Consider the following 25027-nt stretch of genomic DNA (forward strand, 5'->3'; position numbering starts at 1 on the left):
ACTACTATAATACTGCTCCTGTGTACAAGAATATAACTAGTATAATACTGTCCCTATGTACAAGAATATAACTACTATAATACTGCTCCTATGTACAAGAATATAACTACTATAATACTGTACTATGTACAAGAATATAACTACTATAATACTGCTCATATGTACAAGAATATAACTACTATAATACTGCTCATATGTACACGAATATAACTACTATAATACTGCTCCCTATGTACAAAAATATGACTACTATAATACTGTCCCTATGTACAAGAATATAACGACTATAATACTGCTCATATGTACAAGAATATAAATACTATAATACTGCTCATATGTACAAGAATATAACTACTATAATACTGCTCATATGTACAAGAATATAACTACTATAATACTGCTCATATGTACACGAATATAACTACTATAATACTGCTCCCTATGTACAAAAATATGACTACTATAATACTGTCCCTATGTACAAGAATATAACTACTATAATACTGCTCATATGTACAAGAATATAACTAATATAATACTGCTCATATGTACAAGAATATAACTACTATAATACTGCTCATATATACAAGAATGTAACTACTATAATACTGCTCATATGTACAAGAATATAACTACTATAATACTGCTCATATGTACAAGAATATAGCTACTATAATACTGCTCCTATGTACAAGAATATAACTACTATAATACTGCTCCTATGTACAAGAATATAACTACTATAATACTGCTCCTATGTACAAGAATATAACTGCTATAATACTGCTCCTATGTACAAGAATATAACTACTATAATACTGCTCCTTTGTACAAGAATATAACTACTATAATACTGTCCCTATGTACAAGAATATAACTACTATAATACTGCTCATATGTACAAGAATATAACTACTATAATACTGCTCCTGTGTACAAGAATATAACTAGTATAATACTGTCCCTATGTACAAGAATATAACTACTATAATACTGCTCCTATGTACACGAATATAACTACTATAATACTGCTCCTATGTACAAGAATATAACTACTATAATACTGCTCCTGTGTACAAGAATATAACTAGTATAATACTGTCCCTATGTACAAGAATATAACTACTATAATACTGCTCATATGTACAAGAATATAAATTCTATAATACTGCTCATATGTACAAGAATATAACTACTATAATACTGCTCATATGTACACGAATATAACTACTATAATACTGCTCCCTATGTACAAAAATATGACTACTATAATACTGTCCCTATGTACAAGAATATAACTACTATAATACTGCTCATATGTACAAGAATATAACTACTATAATACTGCTCATATGTACAAGAATATAAATACTATAATACTGCTCATATGTACAAGAATATAACTACTATAATACTGCTCATATGTACAAGAATATAACTACTATAATACTGCTCATATGTACACGAATATAACTACTATAATACTGCTCCCTATGTACAAAAATATGACTACTATAATACTGTACTATGTACAAGAATATAAATACTATAATACTGCTCATATGTACAAGAATATAACTACTATAATACTGCTCATATGTACACGAATATAACTACTATAATACTGCTCCCTATGTACAAAAATATGACTACTATAATACTGTCCCTATGTACAAGAATATAACGACTATAATACTGCTCATATGTACAAGAATATAAATACTATAATACTGCTCATATGTACAAGAATATAACTACTATAATACTGCTCATATGTACAAGAATATAACTACTATAATACTGCTCATATGTACAAGAATATAACTACTATAATACTGCTCATATGTACACGAATATAACTACTATAATACTGCTCCCTATGTACAAAAATATGACTACTATAATACTGTCCCTATGTACAAGAATATAACTACTATAATAATGCTCATATGTACAAGAATATAACTACTATAATACTGCTCATATGTACACGAATATAACTACTATAATACTGCTCCCTATGTACAAAAATATGACTACTATAATACTGTCCCTATGTACAAGAATATAACTACTATAATACTGCTCATATGTACAAGAATATAACTACTATAATACTGCTCATATGTACAAGAATATAACTACTATAATACTGCTCATATATACAAGAATGTAACTACTATAATACTGCTCATATGTACAAGAATATAACTACTATAATACTGCTCATATGTATAAGAATATAGCTACTATAATACTGCTCCTATGTACAAGAATATAACTACTATAATACTGCTCCTATGTACAAGAATATAACTACTATAATACTGCTCCTATGTACAAGAATATAACTGCTATAATACTGCTCCTATGTACAAGAATATAACTACTATAATACTGCTCCTGTGTACAAGAATATAACTACTATAATACTGTCCCTATGTACAAGAATATAACTACTATAATACTGCTCATATGTACAAGAATATAACTACTATAATACTGCTCCTGTGTACAAGAATATAACTAGTATAATACTGTCCCTATGTACAAGAATATAACTACTATAATACTGCTCCTATGTACACGAATATAACTACTATAATACTGCTCCTATGTACAAGAATATAACTACTATAATACTGCTCCTATGTACAAGAATATAACTAGTATAATACTGTCCCTATGTACAAGAATATAACTACTATAATACTGCTCATATGTACACGAATATAACTACTATAATACTGCTCATATGTACAAGAATATAACTACTATAATACTGCTCATATGTACAAGAATATAACTACTATAATACTGCTCATATATACAAGAATGTAACTACTATAATACTGCTCATATGTACAAGAATATAACTACTATAATACTGCTCATATGTATAAGAATATAGCTACTATAATACTGCTCCTATGTACAAGAATATAACTACTATAATACTGCTCCTATGTACAAGAATATAACTACTATAATACTGCTCCTATGTACAAGAATATAACTGCTATAATACTGCTCCTATGTACAAGAATATAACTACTATAATACTGCCCCTGTGTACAAGAATATAACTACTATAATACTGTCCCTATGTACAAGAATATAACTACTATAATACTGCTCATATGTACAAGAATATAACTACTATAATACTTCTCCTGTGTACAAGAATGTAACTACTATAATACTGCTCCTATGTACAAGAATATAACTACTATAATACTGCTCATATGTACAAGAATATAGCTACTATAATACTGCTCCTATGTACAAGAATATAACTACTATAATACTGCTCCTATGTACAAGAATATAACTACTATAATACTGCTCCTATGTACAAGAATATAACTACTATAATACTGCTCCTATGTACAAGAATATAACTACTATAATACTGCTCCTATGTACAAGAATATAACTACTATAATACTGCTCATATATACAAGAATGTAACTACTATAATACTGCTCATATGTACAAGAATATAACTACTATAATACTGCTCCTATGTACAAGAATATAGCTACTATAATACTGCTCCTATGTACAAGAATATAACTACTATAATACTGCTCCTATGTACAAGAATATAACTACTATAATACTGCTCCTATGTACAAGAATATAACTGCTATAATACTGCTCCTATGTACAAGAATATAACTACTATAATACTGCTCCTTTGTACAAGAATATAACTACTATAATACTGTCCCTATGTACAAGAATATAACTACTATAATACTGCTCATATGTACAAGAATATAACTACTATAATACTGCTCCTGTGTACAAGAATATAACTAGTATAATACTGTCCCTATATACAAGAATATAACTACTATAATACTGCTCCTATGTACACGAATATAACTACTATAATACTGCTCCTATGTACAAGAATATAACTACTATAATACTGCTCCTGTGTACAAGAATATAACTAGTATAATACTGTCCCTATGTACAAGAATATAACTACTATAATACTGCTCATATGTACAAGAATATAAATTCTATAATACTGCTCATATGTACAAGAATATAACTACTATAATACTGCTCATATGTACACGAATATAACTACTATAATACTGCTCCCTATGTACAAAAATATGACTACTATAATACTGTCCCTATGTACAAGAATATAACTACTATAATACTGCTCATATGTACAAGAATATAACTACTATAATACTGCTCATATGTACAAGAATATAAATACTATAATACTGCTCATATGTACAAGAATATAACTACTATAATACTGCTCATATGTACAAGAATATAACTACTATAATACTGCTCATATGTACACGAATATAACTACTATAATACTGCTCCCTATGTACAAAAATATGACTACTATAATACTGTACTATGTACAAGAATATAAATACTATAATACTGCTCATATGTACAAGAATATAACTACTATAATACTGCTCATATGTACACGAATATAACTACTATAATACTGCTCCCTATGTACAAAAATATGACTACTATAATACTGTCCCTATGTACAAGAATATAACGACTATAATACTGCTCATATGTACAAGAATATAAATACTATAATACTGCTCATATGTACAAGAATATAACTACTATAATACTGCTCATATGTACAAGAATATAACTACTATAATACTGCTCATATGTACACGAATATAACTACTATAATACTGCTCCCTATGTACAAAAATATGACTACTATAATACTGTCCCTATGTACAAGAATATAACTACTATAATACTGCTCATATGTACAAGAATATAACTACTATAATACTGCTCATATGTACACGAATATAACTACTATAATACTGCTCCCTATGTACAAAAATATGACTACTATAATACTGTCCCTATGTACAAGAATATAACTACTATAATACTGCTCATATGTACAAGAATATAACTACTATAATACTGCTCATATGTACAAGAATATAACTACTATAATACTGCTCATATATACAAGAATGTAACTACTATAATACTGCTCATATGTACAAGAATATAACTACTATAATACTGCTCATATGTATAAGAATATAGCTACTATAATACTGCTCCTATGTACAAGAATATAACTACTATAATACTGCTCCTATGTACAAGAATATAACTACTATAATACTGCTCCTATGTACAAGAATATAACTGCTATAATACTGCTCCTATGTACAAGAATATAACTACTATAATACTGCTCCTGTGTACAAGAATATAACTACTATAATACTGTCCCTATGTACAAGAATATAACTACTATAATACTGCTCATATGTACAAGAATATAACTACTATAATACTGCTCCTGTGTACAAGAATATAACTAGTATAATACTGTCCCTATGTACAAGAATATAACTACTATAATACTGCTCCTATGTACACGAATATAACTACTATAATACTGCTCCTATGTACAAGAATATAACTACTATAATACTGCTCCTGTGTACAAGAATATAACTAGTATAATACTGTCCCTATGTACAAGAATATAACTACTATAATACTGTTCATATGTACAAGAATATAAATTCTATAATACTGCTCATATGTACAAGAATATAACTACTATAATACTGCTCATATGTACACGAATATAACTACTATAATACTGCTCATATGTACAAGAATATAACTACTATAATACTGCTCCCTATGTTCAAGATTCTAACTCATATAATACTGCTCCTATGTACAAGAATATAACTACTATAATACTGCTCATATGTACAAGAATATAGCTACTATAATACTGCTCCTATTTACAAGAATATAACTACTATAATAATGCTCCTATGTACAAGAATATAACTGCTATAATACTGCTCCTATGTACAAGAATATAACTAAAAGCAGCACCAAATGTGCACTACAGCACTAAACATTCCAAACTGTACTTATTTTAAAAATTTTGAGATTTTTGGCAAAAAATTGCAATTTCTTGAGCTGCTTCGCCACGTCACGGCAAATCTCATTTGAAGCAGTCCTACACTAAAATATTTTTATAAAATGTGCCATACGGCCTCACATATGAATAGTAGAACTGCTCTTAGCAGCACTCACCTGGTCTATTTCAATCCCGTACCCATGACTGAGTCATGGCTGTGGGCGGGACAGGTCCAAGCAAATGCTGCATGAAGTAAATAGCCTGTGGACAAAGCCTGATGACTTAATGTGAACAGTCACCAACCGCCAAAATCTAGACAGATGGAATACATCCCAAATTGGGGTGCAAAGCAAGGTGGAGGTCAACCACCGACCAATTCAATGAAGAAAAAACAAAAAGCAGCACCAAATGTGCACTACAGCACTAAACATTCCAAACTGTACTTATTTTAAAAATTTTGAGATTTTTGGCAAAAAATTGCAATTTCTTGAGCTGCTTCGCCACGTCACGGCAAATCTCATTTGAAGCAGTCCTACACTAAAATATTTTTATAAAATGTGCCATACGGCCTCACATATGAATAGTAGAACTGCTCTTAGCAGCACTCACCTGGTCTATTTCAATCCCGTACCCATGACTGAGTCATGGCTGTGGGCGGGACAGGTCCAAGCAAATGCTGCATGAAGTAAATAGCCTGTGGACAAAGCCTGATGACTTAATGTGAACAGTCACCAACCGCCAAAATCTAGACAGATGGAATACATCCCAAATTGGGGTGCAAAGCAAGGTGGAGGTCAACCACCGACCAATTCAATGAAGAAAAAACAAAAAGCAGCACCAAATGTGCACTACAGCACTAAACATTCCAAACTGTACTTATTTTAAAAATTTTGAGATTTTTGGCAAAAAATTGCAATTTCTTGAGCTGCTTCGCCACGTCACGGCAAATCTCATTTGAAGCAGTCCTACAATAAAATATTTTTATAAAATGTGCCATACGGCCTCACATATGAATAGTAGAACTGCTCTTAGCAGCACTCACCTGGTCTATTTCAATCCCGTACCCATGACTGAGTCATGGCTGTGGGCGGGACAGGTCCAAGCAAATGCTGCATGAAGTAAATAGCCTGTGGACAAAGCCTGATGACTTAATGTGAACAGTCACCAACCGCCAAAATCTAGACAGATGGAATACATCCCAAATTGGGGTGCAAAGCAAGGTGGAGGTCAACCACCGACCAATTCAATGAAGAAAAAACAAAAAGCAGCACCAAATGTGCACTACAGCACTAAACATTCCAAACTGTACTTATTTTAAAAATTTTGAGATTTTTGGCAAAAAATTGCAATTTCTTGAGCTGCTTCGCCACGTCACGGCAAATCTCATTTGAAGCAGTCCTACACTAAAATATTTTTATAAAATGTGCCATACGGCCTCACATATGAATAGTAGAACTGCTCTTAGCAGCACTCACCTGGTCTATTTCAATCCCGTACCCATGACTGAGTCATGGCTGTGGGCGGGACAGGTCCAAGCAAATGCTGCATGAAGTAAATAGCCTGTGGACAAAGCCTGATGACTTAATGTGAACAGTCACCAACCGCCAAAATCTAGACAGATGGAATACATCCCAAATTGGGGTGCAAAGCAAGGTGGAGGTCAACCACCGACCAATTCAATGAAGAAAAAACAAAAAGCAGCACCAAATGTGCACTACAGCACTAAACATTCCAAACTGTACTTATTTTAAAAATTTTGAGATTTTTGGCAAAAAATTGCAATTTCTTGAGCTGCTTCGCCACGTCACGGCAAATCTCATTTGAAGCAGTCCTACACTAAAATATTTTTATAAAATGTGCCATACGGCCTCACATATGAATAGTAGAACTGCTCTTAGCAGCACTCACCTGGTCTATTTCAATCCCGTACCCATGACTGAGTCATGGCTGTGGGCGGGACAGGTCCAAGCAAATGCTGCATGAAGTAAATAGCCTGTGGACAAAGCCTGATGACTTAATGTGAACAGTCACCAACCGCCAAAATCTAGACAGATGGAATACATCCCAAATTGGGGTGCAAAGCAAGGTGGAGGTCAACCACCGACCAATTCAATGAAGAAAAAACAAAAAGCAGCACCAAATGTGCACTACAGCACTAAACATTCCAAACTGTACTTATTTTAAAAATTTTGAGATTTTTGGCAAAAAATTGCAATTTCTTGAGCTGCTTCGCCACGTCACGGCAAATCTCATTTGAAGCAGTCCTACACTAAAATATTTTTATAAAATGTGCCATACGGCCTCACATATGAATAGTAGAACTGCTCTTAGCAGCACTCACCTGGTCTATTTCAATCCCGTACCCATGACTGAGTCATGGCTGTGGGCGGGACAGGTCCAAGCAAATGCTGCATGAAGTAAATAGCCTGTGGACAAAGCCTGATGACTTAATGTGAACAGTCACCAACCGCCAAAATCTAGACAGATGGAATACATCCCAAATTGGGGTGCAAAGCAAGGTGGAGGTCAACCACCGACCAATTCAATGAAGAAAAAACAAAAAGCAGCACCAAATGTGCACTACAGCACTAAACATTCCAAGCTGTACTTATTTTAAAAATTTTGAGATTTTTGGCAAAAAATTGCAATTTCTTGAGCTGCTTCGCCACGTCACGGCAAATCTCATTTGAAGCAGTCCTACACTAAAATATTTTTATAAAATGTGCCATACGGCCTCACATATGAATAGTAGAACTGCTCTTAGCAGCACTCACCTGGTCTATTTCAATCCCGTACCCATGACTGAGTCATGGCTGTGGGCGGGACAGGTCCAAGCAAATGCTGCATGAAGTAAATAGCCTGTGGACAAAGCCTGATGACTTAATGTGAACAGTCACCAACCGCCAAAATCTAGACAGATGGAATACATCCCAAATTGGGGTGCAAAGCAAGGTGGAGGTCAACCACCGACCAATTCAATGAAGAAAAAACAAAAAGCAGCACCAAATGTGCACTACAGCACTAAACATTCCAAAATGTACTTATTTTAAAAATTTTGAGATTTTTGGCAAAAAATTGCAATTTCTTGAGCTGCTTCGCCACGTCACGGCAAATCTCATTTGAAGCAGTCCTACACTAAAATATTTTTATAAAATGTGCCATACGGCCTCACATATGAATAGTAGAACTGCTCTTAGCAGCACTCACCTGGTCTATTTCAATCCCGTACCCATGACTGAGTCATGGCTGTGGGCGGGACAGGTCCAAGCAAATGCTGCATGAAGTAAATAGCCTGTGGACAAAGCCTGATGACTTAATGTGAACAGTCACCAACCGCCAAAATCTAGACAGATGGAATACATCCCAAATTGGGGTGCAAAGCAAGGTGGAGGTCAACCACCGACCAATTCAATGAAGAAAAAACAAAAAGCAGCACCAAATGTGCACTACAGCACTAAACATTCCAAACTGTACTTATTTTAAAAATTTTGAGATTTTTGGCAAAAAATTGCAATTTCTTGAGCTGCTTCGCCACGTCACGGCAAATCTCATTTGAAGCAGTCCTACACTAAAATATTTTTATAAAATGTGCCATACGGCCTCACATATGAATAGTAGAACTGCTCTTAGCAGCACTCACCTGGTCTATTTCAATCCCGTACCCATGACTGAGTCATGGCTGTGGGCGGGACAGGTCCAAGCAAATGCTGCATGAAGTAAATAGCCTGTGGACAAAGCCTGATGACTTAATGTGAACAGTCACCAACCGCCAAAATCTAGACAGATGGAATACATCCCAAATTGGGGTGCAAAGCAAGGTGGAGGTCAACCACCGACCAATTCAATGAAGAAAAAACAAAAAGCAGCACCAAATGTGCACTACAGCACTAAACATTCCAAACTGTACTTATTTTAAAAATTTTGAGATTTTTGGCAAAAAATTGCAATTTCTTGAGCTGCTTCGCCACGTCACGGCAAATCTCATTTGAAGCAGTCCTACACTAAAATATTTTTATAAAATGTGCCATACGGCCTCACATATGAATAGTAGAACTGCTCTTAGCAGCACTCACCTGGTCTATTTCAATCCCGTACCCATGACTGAGTCATGGCTGTGGGCGGGACAGGTCCAAGCAAATGCTGCATGAAGTAAATAGCCTGTGGACAAAGCCTGATGACTTAATGTGAACAGTCACCAACCGCCAAAATCTAGACAGATGGAATACATCCCAAATTGGGGTGCAAAGCAAGGTGGAGGTCAACCACCGACCAATTCAATGAAGAAAAAACAAAAAGCAGCACCAAATGTGCACTACAGCACTAAACATTCCAAGCTGTACTTATTTTAAAAATTTTGAGATTTTTGGCAAAAAATTGCAATTTCTTGAGCTGCTTCGCCACGTCACGGCAAATCTCATTTGAAGCAGTCCTACACTAAAATATTTTTATAAAATGTGCCATACGGCCTCACATATGAATAGTAGAACTGCTCTTAGCAGCACTCACCTGGTCTATTTCAATCCCGTACCCATGACTGAGTCATGGCTGTGGGCGGGACAGGTCCAAGCAAATGCTGCATGAAGTAAATAGCCTGTGGACAAAGCCTGATGACTTAATGTGAACAGTCACCAACCGCCAAAATCTAGACAGATGGAATACATCCCAAATTGGGGTGCAAAGCAAGGTGGAGGTCAACCACCGACCAATTCAATGAAGAAAAAACAAAAAGCAGCACCAAATGTGCACTACAGCACTAAACATTCCAAGCTGTACTTATTTTAAAAATTTTGAGATTTTTGGCAAAAAATTGCAATTTCTTGAGCTGCTTCGCCACGTCACGGCAAATCTCATTTGAAGCAGTCCTACACTAAAATATTTTTATAAAATGTGCCATACGGCCTCACATATGAATAGTAGAACTGCTCTTAGCAGCACTCACCTGGTCTATTTCAATCCCGTACCCATGACTGAGTCATGGCTGTGGGCGGGACAGGTCCAAGCAAATGCTGCATGAAGTAAATAGCCTGTGGACAAAGCCTGATGACTTAATGTGAACAGTCACCAACCGCCAAAATCTAGACAGATGGAATACATCCCAAATTGGGGTGCAAAGCAAGGTGGAGGTCAACCACCGACCAATTCAATGAAGAAAAAACAAAAAGCAGCACCAAATGTGCACTACAGCACTAAACATTCCAAAATGTACTTATTTTAAAAATTTTGAGATTTTTGGCAAAAAATTGCAATTTCTTGAGCTGCTTCGCCACGTCACGGCAAATCTCATTTGAAGCAGTCCTACACTAAAATATTTTTATAAAATGTGCCATACGGCCTCACATATGAATAGTAGAACTGCTCTTAGCAGCACTCACCTGGTCTATTTCAATCCCGTACCCATGACTGAGTCATGGCTGTGGGCGGGACAGGTCCAAGCAAATGCTGCATGAAGTAAATAGCCTGTGGACAAAGCCTGATGACTTAATGTGAACAGTCACCAACCGCCAAAATCTAGACAGATGGAATACATCCCAAATTGGGGTGCAAAGCAAGGTGGAGGTCAACCACCGACCAATTCAATGAAGAAAAAACAAAAAGCAGCACCAAATGTGCACTACAGCACTAAACATTCCAAACTGTACTTATTTTAAAAATTTTGAGATTTTTGGCAAAAAATTGCAATTTCTTGAGCTGCTTCGCCACGTCACGGCAAATCTCATTTGAAGCAGTCCTACACTAAAATATTTTTATAAAATGTGCCATACGGCCTCACATATGAATAGTAGAACTGCTCTTAGCAGCACTCACCTGGTCTATTTCAATCCCGTACCCATGACTGAGTCATGGCTGTGGGCGGGACAGGTCCAAGCAAATGCTGCATGAAGTAAATAGCCTGTGGACAAAGCCTGATGACTTAATGTGAACAGTCACCAACCGCCAAAATCTAGACAGATGGAATACATCCCAAATTGGGGTGCAAAGCAAGGTGGAGGTCAACCACCGACCAATTCAATGAAGAAAAAACAAAAAGCAGCACCAAATGTGCACTACAGCACTAAACATTCCAAACTGTACTTATTTTAAAAATTTTGAGATTTTTGGCAAAAAATTGCAATTTCTTGAGCTGCTTCGCCACGTCACGGCAAATCTCATTTGAAGCAGTCCTACACTAAAATATTTTTATAAAATGTGCCATACGGCCTCACATATGAATAGTAGAACTGCTCTTAGCAGCACTCACCTGGTCTATTTCAATCCCGTACCCATGACTGAGTCATGGCTGTGGGCGGGACAGGTCCAAGCAAATGCTGCATGAAGTAAATAGCCTGTGGACAAAGCCTGATGACTTAATGTGAACAGTCACCAACCGCCAAAATCTAGACAGATGGAATACATCCCAAATTGGGGTGCAAAGCAAGGTGGAGGTCAACCACCGACCAATTCAATGAAGAAAAAACAAAAAGCAGCACCAAATGTGCACTACAGCACTAAACATTCCAAACTGTACTTATTTTAAAAATTTTGAGATTTTTGGCAAAAAATTGCAATTTCTTGAGCTGCTTCGCCACGTCACGGCAAATCTCATTTGAAGCAGTCCTACACTAAAATATTTTTATAAAATGTGCCATACGGCCTCACATATGAATAGTAGAACTGCTCTTAGCAGCACTCACCTGGTCTATTTCAATCCCGTACCCATGACTGAGTCATGGCTGTGGGCGGGACAGGTCCAAGCAAATGCTGCATGAAGTAAATAGCCTGTGGACAAAGCCTGATGACTTAATGTGAACAGTCACCAACCGCCAAAATCTAGACAGATGGAATACATCCAAATTGGGGTGCAAAGCAAGGTGGAGGTCAACCACCGACCAATTCAATATGACTACTATAATACTGTCCCTATGTACAAGAATATAACTACTATAATACTGCCCCTGTGTACAAGAATATAACTACTATAATGCTGTCCCTATGTACAAGAATATAACTACTATAATACTGCTCATATGTACAAGAATATAACTACTATAATACTTCTCCTGTGTACAAGAATGTAACTACTATAATACTGCTCCTATGTACAAGAATATAACTACTATAATACTGCTCATATGTACAAGAATATAGCTACTATAATACTGCTCCTATGTACAAGAATATAACTACTATAATACTGCTCCTATGTACAAGAATATAACTACTATAATACTGCTACTATGTACAAGAATATAACTACTATAATACTGCTCCTATGTACAAGAATATAACTACTATAATACTGCTCCTGTGTACAAGAATATAACTGCTATAATACTGCTCCTATGTACACGAATATAACTACTATAATACTGCTCCTATGTACAAGAATATAACTACTATAATACTGTCCCTATGTACAAGAATATAACTACTATAATACTGCTCATATGTACAAGAATATAAATACTATAATACTGCTCATATGTACAAAATATAAATACTATAATACTGCTCATATGTACAAGAATATAAATACTATAATACTGCTCATATGTACAAGAATATAACTACTATAATACTGCTCATATGTACAAGAATATAACTACTATAATACTGCTCATATGTACACGAATATAACTACTATAATACTGCTCCCTATGTACAAAAACATGACTACTATAATACTGTACTATGTACAAGAATATAACTACTATAATACTGCTCATATGTACAAGAATATAACTACTATAATACTGCTCATATGTACACGAATATAACTACTATAATACTGTCCCTATGTACAAGAATATAATTACTATAATACTGCTACTATGTACAAGAATATAATTACTATAATACTGCCCCCTCTACAGGGTAGGACTGGTCCACCAGTGCACCGGGGAATCCTCTGGTGGGCCCTGGATTCCCAGTGGGCCCCAATGGTTTATATTTGTGGGGTACCACGGACTTGTTACTGTGGGCTGGGCACAGGTGTTTCTCATTGCCAGCAGACTGGGCCCCCATGCTCTGATGGGCCCCCAACCTTTCCATCATAAGCTGCAGTGATTTTATAAATTCTGTACGATCTGTGCAGTTTCCGCGGTTGCAGAATGACCTGTGTTGACATCACATGTGACTCACCAAAGATCCTTGCACTGCATGAGTCCAGGCCTGCACAACAGGGCCGCCATCAGGGCATTACTACTGTGCCTGGTGTATCGGGCCCGGTGAAGAGAGAGGGCCCGGACAGGCCCGTGGTAATTACTTAGCTTTGTTAAGCCCCGGGCAGGCCAGGCCTCCCCTCTTCACCGAGCCCCAGTCACAGCCGCAGCAGAGGGGCCCGGCCGTGTCGTTTCAGCCACTGCACACATGGCTAAATTGCAAGCGAAGCCCTTCTAGGGCATCACATGCAAATTAGCCATGTGGCCGGAAGCGAGGCAGTGGAGCAGGGAGGCGGCACGTCATCACACAGCACTGTGATGAGGTCATCACTCTGCACCTCATCACAGTGCTGCTGCGGGCAATGCGGAGGTGGTGAGGATGCGGCATCCTATGGGGAAAGGTAGGAGTTCGGTGAGCTGAACATCGCCGTGGGTGGTGGGGGGCGCCCTTCCCTTGCTTTAGCACAGGAGTTGGAACCTCGGGCCTGCGATGAGTTTTTGTGATGTCCCCAGATTCCCCGGGGGAAGCAGTGCTCGGGTGCTTACACTTATAAATGTGATCAGGACTTGCTGTGTGCCTGGAGTCCGCCCTCCCGTGTTGTGTGCCCGCTCTCCAGTGCTGTCTAGCCCCCCCACAGTGCTGTGTGCAGCCCCCCCACAGTGCTGTGTGCAGCTACCCCACAGTGCTGTATGCAGCCCCCCCACAGTGCTGTGTGCAGCCCCCCCATCAGTGCAGTGTGCATCCCCCCACAGTGCTGTGTGCAGCCACCCCCACAGTGCTGTGTGCACCCCCCCCACCACAGTGCTGTGTGCACCCCCCCCACAGTGCTGTGTGCAGCCCCCCTACAGTGCTGTGTGCAGCCCCCCTACAGTGCTGTGTGCAGCCCCCCTACAGTGCTGTGTGCAGCCACCCCACAGTGCTGTGTGCAGCCCCCCTACAGTGCTGTGTGCAGCCCCCCTACCGTGCTGTGTGCAGCCCCCCTACAGTGCTGTGTGCAGCCCCCCCACAGTGCTGTGTGCAGCCTCCCCACAAGGCAGTGTGCAGCCCCCCCTACAGTGCTGTGTGCAGCCCCCCATAGTGCTGTCTGCAGCCCCGCACAGTGCTGTGTGCAGCCCCCCACAGTGCTGTGTGCAGCCTCCCACAGTGCTGTGTGCAGCACCCTCCAGTGTTGTGTTCCCTCTAATGCTGTGTACCACCCCCAGTGATGTTTTCCCCCCTAGTGATGGCTGTGCTCTGCAATTGCTGTCCGTGCCACCCAAGTGATGTCCGTGCCCCCCTAGGGATGTCTGTGCCCCCTAGGGATGTCTGTGCATCCCCCTAGTGATGTATGTGCGCCCCCTAGTGATGTCGGTGCGCCCCCCCTATATAGAGAGAAGGTATGCACACCAGTGACTATATAAGGGGGATACATGTAAAACAGAAACTGCTGTGTGAATACTGCCCTGAAAAATACAATAGCTATATGTGAAAATTAAGATATGACAATGGAATCTGCATAACTACCATGAACATATGAAGAAAGAGAAATTTAGCTATTGAATTGATCAATGCAACAGAGCCCCAAAACCTTGTCACGGTATTCTCTTATATTGGGGTCCCTAGCTAATGTGTGTCCTCTCATGCAGTTAAACAACTTACCGTGTATGGGAAGCTGAGACCCAGGCTATCATCATGTATGATGTGGACCGGAAATAGGTATGGGTGGGGTTGGGTTCACAAATGAAAGACTACAAACAAATTAAGAAATAACGTCTGGAACACCATTCTAATGCGGGCTTTACATGAGACGATCTATCGTGCGATAGATCATTGGGGTCACGGTTTTCGTGACGCACATCCGGCATCGCTTGCGACGTCGGCCCGTGTGACACCTATGAGCGTCTGTAAATGATCGCAAATCGGTTACGAATCGTGAGTCGTGTACAGGTCGCTCATTTTTAAAAAAACGTTTAATCTTCTTTGCGCCGGTTGTTCATCATTCCCGGGGTAGCAAACTTCGCTTCGTGTGACACCCCGGGAACGATGAACACAGCTTACCTACGTCTCGCGGCACCCACCGGCAATGCGGAAGGAAGAAGGTGGGTGGGATGTTACGTTCCGCTCATCTCCGCCCCTCCGCTTCTATTGGCGGGCGGCTGTGTGACGACACTGTGACGCCGAACGTCCCTCCACCTTCAGGAAGTGGATGTTCGCTGCCACAGCGAGGTCGCTCGTCAGGTAAGTACGTGTGACGGGGGTTTAACGACTTTGGGTGATACGGGCAGCGATTTGCGCATGATGCACAAACGACGGGGGTGGGTACGATCGCTCGTGAAATCGCACGATAGATCGTACCGTGTAAAGCCCGCTTAAGTCTGAACTGGGTGCAAAAACCTAAAACCCCCTTACATAGTCACTTTTGTGCATACCTTCTCTCTATATAGTGAAGTTTTTTTTAGGTTTTTGCACCCAGTTCAGACTTAGAATGGTGTTCCAGACCTTATTTTTTAATGTGTGGCCCCCTAGTGATATATGTGAGACCCCCTAGTGACGTCTGTGCGTCCCCCTAGTGATGTCTGTAATGTAATTTTTTGAGGGAAATACTTCATCTGGAACAACTTCAAGGGTGCTAACATTTTTGGCCGTGTGTGTTTGAGTATATATACTGTATGTGTGTGTGTATATGTATGTATGTGTATATATATATATATATATATCTACACACTAGCAGTAGTTCCCAGTGTTGCCTGGGATAGTAACTGCCTCTTTCCCACTTTTCTTCTCTCCTAGCCTCTGTCTGTCTCTTTCCCTGTCTATCTCTTCCCTTTGTGTGTGTCTCTGTGTGTCTGTCTTCTTCCCTGTCTGTCTCTTTTCCTGTTTGCCCCTGTCTGTCTCTTTCCTTGTGTGTCTGTCTCTGTGTGTCCGTCTCTGTGTTTGTCTCTGCCTCCTTCCCTGACTGCCTCTTTCCCTCTCTGCTTCTTTCTGTCTGTCTCTGTCTCTTTCTCTCTGTCTCTTTCCCTGTCTTTCTCTGTCTGTCTCAGTCTCTCTCTCTGTCTCTCTTGATATCTGTCTCTCCACCAATATCATATTACCTCACACATAAGCTTACTATACTAAGAATATCCTTCGTTGCCTATAGCAACCTATCACAGCTCCTATTACTAACCTGTAGCTCCCAGCTCCATTGACTTTAATAAAGGCAGGTTTTTTGGAGAGTAACTGTAAACTGCAGCGTTACATTTTCCACTCAAAATAATAGTCTATAACGTTCCCTGAGTCTCATGAGGCGTCTTTGCAAAATTTCGTGATTGTAAATGTCCCTGTGTGCCTCTTTCCCTGACTTCCTCTTTCTGTTTGTCTCTCTTCCTGTCTTTCTGTCTCTCTCTGTCTGTTTCTTTCCCTGTCCTTCTCTTTCCCTGTCTGTCTCTTTCCCTGTCTGTCTCTTATTCTGTCTCTCTCCCTGTCTGTCTTTTTCACTGTCTGTCTCTGTCTCTTTCCCTGTCTTTCTCTGTCTCTCTCTCTCTCTCTTTCTGTTTCTTTCCCTGTCTGTCTCTTTCCCTGTCTGCCTCTTTCCCTGTCTGCCTCTTTCCCTGTCTGCCTCTTTCCCTGTCTGCCTCTTTCCCTGTCTGTCTATTTTCCTGTCTGTCTCTGTCTCTCTCCCTGTCTGTTTCTCTCTATCTGTCTCTCCGCTGCTATCATATCACCTCACACATAAGCCTATTATACTAAAAATATCCTTTGTTGCCTATAGCAACCAATTACAGCTCCTATTAATAACCTGTAGCTCCCAGCTCCTTTGACTTTAATGGAAGCAGGTGTTTTGGAGAGTAACTGTAAACTGCAGAGTTAAATTTTCCACTCAAAACAATAGTCTGACGTTCCCTGGGTCACATGGGGCGTCTGTGCAAAATTTTGTCATGATAAATGTGACGGTGCGGATTCCTTTAGCGGACATACACACACACACATATATATACACACACGTACATACATACACACATACACTAAGCCTTATATAATTTTATATATATATATATATACAGTACAACAGACCAAGCGTTTGGACACACCTTCTCATTCAAAGATTTTTTTTATTTTTATGACTCTAAAAATTGTAGAGTCAAATTGAAGGCATCAAAACTATGAATTAACACATGTGGAATGAAATACTTAAAGTGTGAAACAACTGAAAATATGTCTTATATTCTAGGTTCTTTAAAGTAGCCACCTTTTGCTTTGATTACTACTGTGCACACTCTTGGCATTCTCTTGGTGAGCTTCAAGAGGTAGTCACCAGAAATGGTCTTCCAACAGTCTTGAAGGAGTTCCCAGAGATGCTTAGCACTTGTTGGCCCTTTTGCCTTCACGCTGCGGTCCAGCTCACCCCAAACCATCTCGATTGGGTTCAGGTCTGGTGACTGTGGAGACCAGGTCATCTGGCGTAGCACCCCATCACTCTCCTTCTTCGTCAAATAGCCCTTACACAGCCAGGAGGTGTGTTTGGGGTCATTGTCCTGTTGAAAAATAAATGATGGTTCAACTAAACGCAAACGGATGGAATAGCACGCCACTGCTATTAATAAATTAATAAATCCCCAATAATGTCACCAGCAAAGCACCGCCACACCATCACACCTCCTCCTCCATGCTTCACGGTGGGAACCAGCCACGTAGAGTCCATCCGTTCACCTTTTCTTTTGGTCTGTACTGTATATGTACATATATATATATTTATATATATATATATATACACACAGAGTCAGACTGGGGTGTAAGGGGCCTACCAGGGAAATTGCCTCTAGGGACCCGCACTATATCTACCATAAATGTTTTTATTACTTGATCATTTCCGGCTTCTCTCAGTATAACATGCGCCTATTTGCAAACTCTACAGTGCGCATTAAGCCCTGTCCTGTGCCTGCAGATAGCGCAGGATTTCTTATAGCATCTTATTTATTGAAGATAATATTGGAATCTGTGATTACAGTCAGTCGCAGTTTTTCTTACACACGGACGTTCCTTGTCCTAGGAAAACCACCGAGTCCATCAGCCAAATAATATTCAAGAAGAAGCAGAATGTTATCCAGCGTCTTCACATGGAAAAGATTACTAACGTTAATCCACCAATGCCGCTATGTATCCACCATATAGGGAAATCCCCGATAAGGCTATGTTCACACAGGGCTTTTTTGGTGCTTTTTTTTTCCTGACCAAAACCTGATCTTGTGGCAGGAAATCTCCTGAGTCATCTGCGTTTTTGGTGCAGATTTGCTGCTTTTTTTTTTTTTTCTACAAAATGGGTTGTATCAATGAAAAAACACATTCTTTAAAAACCTGACCAAAAACACAGCTATTTGACAAAACCGTCAGGAAAAAAACCTGATGTGTTTGTGTGTGCGCATGAGATTTCAGAAATCTCATAGACTTTGCTGGGACTGTAAAAAGCAGCTTTTTATTAGCATGGATTTGCATTAAACCAAGGTAAATCTACAGTTAAAAAAATGCACCAAAAAAGCTCTGTGTGTAGTGATGGGGTAGTGTAATTTGTGTCTGCAGGGGGTGGTGATGTGGGGTGCAATGTATTATGTCTGGGGAGGGGGTAATGTAGGGTGCATTGTATTGTATGTGGGGGAGGGGTGATGGGGGTGCATTGTAGTGTGTGTGTGTGTGTGTGTGTGTGTGTGTGTGTGTGTGTGTAGGGGGTGATGTATTGTGTGTGTGTGTGTGTGTGTGTGTGTAGGGGGTGATGTATTGTGTGTGTGTGTGTGTGTGTGTGTGTAGTGGGTGATGGGGGGATGTATTGTGTGTGTGTGTGTGTGTGTGTGTGTAGGGGGTGATGGAGGGGTGCATTGTGTGTGTGTGTGTGTGTGTAGGGGCTGATGGACGGTGCATTGTGTGTGTGTGTGTAGGGAGTAATGGGGGTGCATTGTGTGTGTAGGGAGTGGTGGGGGTGCATTGTATTTGTGTGTGTGTGTGTAGCGGGTGATGGGGGATGTAGTGTGTGTGGGGGGGGTAATGGAGCGTGTATTGTGTGTGTGTATGTAGGGGGTGATGGAGGGGTGCATTGTGTGTAGGGGGTAATGGGGGGGTGCATTGTGTGTGTGTGTGTGTGTGTGTGTAGGGGGTGATGTATTGTGTGTGTGTGTGTAGGGGGTGATGTATTGTGTGTGTGTGTGTGTGTGTGTAGGGGGTGATGTATTGTGTGTGTGTGTGTGTGTGTGTCTGTAGGGGGTGATGCATTGTGTGTGTGTGTGTGTAGAGGGTGATGGGGATGTGCATTGTGTGTGTGGGGTGTGATGGGGGATGTATTGTGTGTGTGTGTGTGTGTAGGGGGTGATGGGGGGTGCATTGTATTGTGTGTGTGTGTGTGTGTGTGTAGGGGGTGATGTATTGTGTGTGTGTAGGGGGTGATGTATTGTGTGTGTGTGTAGAGGGTGATGGGGGGGTGCATTGTGTGTGTGTGTGTGTGTGTGTAGGGTGTGATGGGGGGTGCATTGTATTGTGTGTGTGTGTAGGGGGTAATGGGGGGTGCATTGTATTGTATGTGGGGGAGGGGTAATGGAGGGTGCACTGTATTGTGTGTGTGTGTGTGTGTGTGTGTGTGTGTGTGTGTGGGGAGTGATGGGGGGCTGCATTGTGTGTGTGTGTATAATGGATGATGGGGGGTGCATTGTATTATGTGTGTGTGTGTGTGTGTGTGTGTGTAGGGGGTGATGCATTGTGTGTGTGTAGAGGGTGATGGGGGGGGTGCATTGTGTGTGTGTGTGTGTGTGTAGGGTGTGATGGGGGATGTATTGTGTGTGTGTGTGTATAGGGGGTGTTGGGGGGTGCATTGTATTGTGTGTGTGTAGGGGGTGATGGGGGGGTGCATTGTATTGTGTGTGTGTGTGTGTAGGGGGTGATGCATTGTGTGTGTGCGTGTAGAGGGTGATGGGGGATGCATTGTGTGTGTGTGTGTGTGTATGTAGGGGGTGATGGAGGGGTGCATTGTGTGTAGGGTGTAATGGGGGTGCATTGTGTGTGTGTGTGTGTGTAGGGGGTGATGGGGGGGTGCTTTGTGTGTGTGTGTGTTTGGAGGAGGTGCATGGTATTGTGTGTGTGTGTGTGTGTGTGTGTGTAGTGGGTGATGGGGGGGATGTATTGTGTGTGTGTGTGTGTGTGTGTGTGTAGGGGGTGATGGAGGGGTGCATTGTGTGTGTGTGTGTGTGTGTGTAGGGGGTGATGGGGGGTGCATTGTGTGTGTGTAGGGGGTGATGCGGGGTGCATTGTGTGTAGGGGCTGATGGACGGTGCATTGTGTGTGTGTGTAGGGAGTAATGGGGGTGCATTGTGTGTGTAGGGAGTGGTGGGGGTGCATTGTATTTGTGTGTGTGTGTAGCGGGTGATGGGGGATGTAGTGTGTGTGGGGGGGTAATGGAGCGTGTATTGTGTGTGTGTATGTAGGGGGTGATAGAGGGGTGCATTGTGTGTAGGGGGTAATGGGGGTGCATTGTGTGTGTGTGTAGGGGGTGATGGGGGATGCATTGTGTGTGTGTGTGTGTGTGTGTTTGGAGGGGGTGCATTGTATTGTGTACGTGGGGAGATGGTAATGGTGGGTGCATGGTATTGTGTGTGTGTGTGTGTGTAGTGGGTGATGGGGGGGGATGTATTGTATGTATGTGTGTGTGTGTGTGTGTGTGTGTGTGTAGGGGGTGATGGAGGGGTGCATTGTGTGTGTGTGTGTAGGGGGTGATGGGGGGGTGCATTGTGTGTGTGTATGGGGTGATGCGGGGTGCATTGTGTGTGTGTAGGGGCTGATGGACGGTGCATTGTGTGTGTGTAGGGAGTAATGGGGGTGCATTGTGTGTGTAGGGAGTAGTGGGGGTGCATTGTATTTGTGTGTGTGTGTAGCGGGTGATGGGGGGTGCATTGTGTGTGGGGTGGTAATGGAGCGTGTATTGTGTGTGTGTGTATGGGTAATGGGGGTGCATTGTATTGTGTGCGTGTGTGTGTTTGGAGGGGGTGATGCATTGTAGTGTGTGTGTGGGGGGGGGTGATGCATTGTATTTTGTGTGTGTGTGTATGTAGGGGGTGATGGGGGGGTGCATTGTGTGTGTAGGGTGTGATGGGGGATGCATTGTATTGTGTGTGTGTGTGTGTGTGTAGGGGGTGGTGGAGGGGTGCATTGTGTGTGTGTGTGTGTGTTTGGAGGGGGTGCATTGTATTGTGTGCGTGGGGAGATGGTAATGGTGGGTGCATGGTATTGTGTGTGTGTGTAGTGGGTGATGGGGGGGATGTATTGTATGTGTGTGTGTGTGTGTAGGGGGTGATGGAGGGGTGCATTGTGTGTGTGTGTGTAGTGGGTGATGGGGGGGTGCATTGTGTGTGTGTAGGGGGTGATGCGGGGTGCATTGTGTGTGTGTAGGGGCTGATGGACGGTGCATTGTGTGTGTAGGGAGTAATGGGGGTGCATTGTGTGTGTAGGGAGTAGTGGGGGTGCATTGTATTGTGGGTGAGTGTGTAGGGGGTGATGGGGGGTGCATTGTGTGTGGGGGGTAATGGAGCGTGTATTGTGTGTATGGGTAATGGGGGATGCATTGTATTGTGTGTGTGTAGGAGGTGATGGGGGGTGCATTGTATTGTGTGTGTGTGTGTGTGTGTGTGTGTTTGGAGGGGGTGATGGGGGGGTGCATTGTATTGTGTGCGTGGGGAGATGGTAGTGGGGGGTGCATGGTATTTGTGTGTGTGTGTGTAGGGTGTGATGGGGGATGCATTGTATGTGTGTGTGTATGGTGTGATGGGGGATGCATTGTATTGTGTGTGTAGGGGGTGATGGGGGGGTGCATTGTATGTGTGTGTATGGTGTGATGGGGGATGTGTGGCGCCCCTGACCTGGTCAGGCACCACTGAGTACTGCACCCATGCTGGGGACAGTACAATACAGGTAATCCAGAAGGCTGACTGGGGTGTGGAACACAGGCGCATAGTGACCAGGTCTCACACATGTACCCATGAGAGGACCCCTGGGGATCCCAGGAGGGGGCAAGCCTTCACCTTCACTGGAATAGTGGAGGGGGTAGAGCCTCCATCTCCTCTCAAGGGGTGTGGTGGAGAGTCTGGTTGCTAGGTGGCGTAGGCAAGAACAGGAGAGGAGGAGCAGTGAGCCAGTTCAGTGTAGAGTCCAGGGAGCTCAAGTGAGGAGCAGATCCCTGGAGCTGTGCAATCTGACAGCGTCCGCGCAGTGGCTACAGACGGGGGAGAACGGTCAACTAGGAGTGCTACCTGAAAGCCAGCTTCAGCTAGGGAGTGCAACGGAGTGGGAAGTAAGGAGACTGCTAGAGAGCACCAGGCCCAACCGGGCGGCAGATCCCGAAGCGAAGATAGATCCAGCTTTCTTCTGCTAAACCTGCCGGTGTGGGGCTCTCAAAGCCCACACCACAACACCACAAAAGCCGCAGCCACGTAACCGCAGTGAGGGCCCATAGGTCACAGGAGGCAAGCAGCTGGAGTGGCCTGGTCCGGGGAACAAGCATACGGCGAACGAAGGGGAGAGAGAGGCTGCAGCATCTTCCCTGGGTGACCCCCATAGGGACTCAAAGTCGGGGTCACCCCAAACCACCAAGGGCTAAGGAAGGCGAGTCAGTAGTCACCCTCATAAAGTCAGCCTGAAGGATACCTGGTTCCCATCTGGTTCATCCCAGCTACGCCCGGGCTACTCACCCTGCCATCAAATGTGAGTAAAGCCCTTGAAAGACATTTCTGCCTGTGTGGTTATTCTGCGACTTGTGGTACTACAAACCTACACAGGGCCCTGGGGCTTGCCTCACTCTCAGGAGGCTACTACATCCGACTGCACCCACCATCAGCCCCAGGCGTCCCCTAACCTGCAGTGGCGGTCCCCACTGACCGCAATACTGAGAGTGGCGTCACGATCAAAACCGAAGATTCCCTACCTGTGACCAGCACCAGCTACGTGGAGTCCCTGAAGGTATGCACCGATACAACACCTGTGGGGCTTCACAGATGCATTGTATTGTGTGTGTGTGTGTGTGTGTGTGGGGGGGGGGGTGTGATGGGTGCATTGTGTGTGTGTGTGTGTGTGTGTGGTAATGCGGGGTGCATTGTGTGTGCGTGTAGGGGCTGATGGGCGGTGCATTGTGTGTGTGTGTGTAGCGGGTGATGGGGGGATGTATTGTGTGTGGGGGGTAATGGAGCTTGTAGTGTGTGTGTGTGTATGTGTGTGTGTGTAGGGGGTGATGGGGGGGTGCATTGTATTGTGTGCGTGGGGAGATGGTAGTGGGGGGTGCATGGTATTTGTGTGTGTGTGTGTGTGTGTGTGTGTGTGTAGGGTGTGATGGGGGATGCATTGTATTGTGTGTGTGTGTGTAGGGGGTGATGGAGGTGTGTGTGTGTGTGTGTGTGTGTGTGTGTGTGGGGGGTGATGCGGGGTGCATTGTGTGTGTGTGTAGGGGCTGATGGGCGGTGCATTGTATTTGTGTGTGTAGTGGGTGATGGGGGGGATGTATTGTGTGTGGGGGGTAATGGGGGTGCATTGTAGTGTGTGTGTGTGTAGGGGTGATCGGGGGTGCATTGTGTGTGTGTAGGGGGTCATGGGGGGGGTGCATTGTATTGTGTGTGTGTGTGTGTGTGTGTGTGTGTTTGGAGGGGGTGATGGGGGGGTGCATTGCATTGTGTGCGTGGGGAGATGGTAATGGGGGGTGCATGGTATTTGTGTGTGTGTATGTAGTGGGTGATGGGGGGGATGTATTGTATTGTGTGTGTGTGTGTGTGTGTGTGTGTGGAGAGGGGCGCGGAGTCATTAATCGAGCTATAGTTACATTTAATACTCAAAATTTTCGTTTCATTCACCATGCACAGGCCTGAGTGGGCCCTGGCACCCAGCCTTTCAATCGTAAACTTCAGTGATCGTACAAGTTCTGTATGATCACTGAAGTTTTCGCAGTTGCAGGACCTTTAGTGACATCACATGTGTCATGTG

Source organism: Anomaloglossus baeobatrachus, chromosome 8, assembly GCF_048569485.1.
Source record: "Anomaloglossus baeobatrachus isolate aAnoBae1 chromosome 8, aAnoBae1.hap1, whole genome shotgun sequence".
Taxonomy (NCBI): domain Eukaryota; kingdom Metazoa; phylum Chordata; class Amphibia; order Anura; family Aromobatidae; genus Anomaloglossus; species Anomaloglossus baeobatrachus.